The sequence below is a fragment of the Myotis brandtii genome, unplaced genomic scaffold (assembly GCF_000412655.1).
Source record: "Myotis brandtii unplaced genomic scaffold, ASM41265v1 scaffold208, whole genome shotgun sequence".
NCBI lineage: Eukaryota > Metazoa > Chordata > Mammalia > Chiroptera > Vespertilionidae > Myotis > Myotis brandtii.
This window is the reverse complement of record NW_005357764.1, coordinates 4,329,177-4,331,720: the sequence shown is the minus strand read 5'-3', so window position 1 is coordinate 4,331,720 and position 2,544 is coordinate 4,329,177.

Here is a 2,544-nt window from a genome sequence, read left to right as displayed (position 1 = left end):
CCCCTCCCCTCTTTTTTTATCTCCTGCATATGTCCTTGGAACCCTCTGCCTTTCTCCATCTCTGGTTTAGACTACTTGTCCTGTATGTCTGCTCCAAAGCATTGTCATGAGGCTTTCTTTGCCTTCCTCCTGGGAATGAATTCCTTTGACCTTTTTTTTTGTTAGAATCTGTTGACTGGCTTCCATGACTTTTTCCTCTTTGGATTATTCCCTTGTTTGGGGTGCACATTTCCTCTAGGAGCTTTCTGAGAATGAGTGCTTGGGAGGTAAAATTTTTTGAGACTTTCTTTTTATGTTTGGTTGTCAGGCTGGTAAATTCTATGTTGAGAATACTCAGAAATTTGGAGGCTTTGCTCCATTGTCTTCTGGCTTTCAATATTGCTACTGAGAGGGCCAAAACCATAACTCTCAACCCCCAGGAAGCTTTTGTTTCTAAGTCATGGATCAATTAAGAGGCTGTGCTAATGACTTAAGCAGAAAATGTGCAAACCAATGAATCCAGGTCACAGGGGTCCTCAAACTTTTTAAACAGGGGGCCAGTTCACTGTCCCTCAGACCGTTGAAGGGCTGGACTATAGTTTTAAAAAAAACTATGAACAAATTCCTATGCACACTGCACATATCTTATTTTGAAGTAAAAAACCAAAACGGGAACAAATACAATATTTGTATTTGCATGTGGCCTGCGGGCCGTAGTTTGAGGACCTCCTGATCCAGGATATATTCCTCATCTATCTTCTTTATTGCGCCTCTTACACTCCTGGGCTACTATCCCCTTGCTTTAATCACCCGAGGGCCAACTACCAGCCAAGGGGGTTGTTCCTATACTGTGGAGACCACTGAAATGATTTCAAACTAGCCAATCCTAAACCTGCTTAACTTGCTTACCCTTACTCTGCCTTGCCCATTCTTTCCTGCGAAAACCACACTTTATTGATACATTTTTCTCTCCTCTCCTCTAACTCCTGACCCACTCTGGTACTTCTTGTGGCATGGTGTATTGTGGCTTGCCTCCTGTTTCTAGGGAACTGTGAATATAAACTCCTTCCTTCATGACAATCATATCCGTGTCTGTGTCTTACCATACCCAGTTAATATAAACAATATAGTTTTGTGAGTCTTGACAAATATATGCACCTGTATAATGACCACTACAATGAAGATATAGAAGTTTTATCACCCCAAAAGTTCCCTTGTATCCCTTTTGTAGTCAGTTACCAACGTCCATTTCCCTTGACCCCAGACAACTTCTGATCTGCTTTTGTCATTATAGATTAATTTTGCCTATTCTAAAATTTAATGTAAACATCAGAAGAATGTTTTTGAGATTCATTCATGTTTCTGATTGTTTCAGTAGCTAATTGTTTTTTATGGAAGACCAATATTCCATTATATTGATATACTAAAATTTGTTTATCCATACACCAGTTGATAGATATTTGGATTATTTCCTGGGGGGCGGAGAGACTATTAGGTATACAGCTGCTATGAACCTTCATGTATAAGTCTTTATATCAAAATGTTTTCATTTCTGTTGTGTAAGATACTTAAGTGGAATTGCTGGGTTGTAAGCAGGTGTATGTTTAACTTTATAAGAACCTGCCAAAATATTTTCCTAAGTGTTTGTACCATTATACTTTCTCATTGGCAATGTATGATAATTCTAGTTATCACTAACACTTGGTATCAGCCTTTTTAATTTTAGCAATTCTAGTGGGTGTATAGTGGCATTTCATTGTAGTTTCATTTGCCTTTCCCTCATGCCCAGTGATGTTGAGCATATTTTTGTGCTTATTGGTTATTCATGTATCTTTTTTTGTAATGTGTCCAAATATTTTGCCATTTAAAATTTGGATTACTTCTTACTGTGAGTTGCAAGACTTTATGTAATATATCTATCTATCTATCTATCTATCTACACTAATAAAAGAGAAACATGGTAATTAGCGTACGACCGCTACCCTTCCCATTGGCTAATCAGCATATCCTTATGCAAATTAACTGTCAGCCAAGATGGCGGCCGGCAGCCATGCACTGAAGCGAGCAGGGAGGCTTGCTTGCTTCAGTGACTGCGGACTCCAACGTTCCCCGCCTAACTTGCCGGCCTCTCAGCTGCAACTCTAAGCAACTATGTACTATGTTGCAAATAAGAAGCTAAACAAAACCCCAGAAACCTGCGTTAGTCAGCCAGGCTTCAGCCAGCCGGACTGCAACATTGTATCAAATACAGAAGGTAAAGGCCAGAAACCTGCTTTCAGCAGCGAGGCCTCAGAGCTAAAGCTGGCCCAGAATAAAAAGAAAAAAAGAAAAAAAGGAGCGGTTGGGAGCTTCAGTCAACCCACCAGCCTGAAAACAGCCCTCAGCCCCTCACCCAGACTGGCCAGGCACCCCAGTGGGGACCCCCACCCTGATCCAGGACACCCTTCAGGGCAAACCAGCCAGCCCCTACCCATGCACCAGGCCTCTATCCTATATAGTAAAAGGGTAATAGGCCTCCCAGCACCGGGATCAGCGGAGCAGCAAGGCTCCCAGCACCGGGATCAG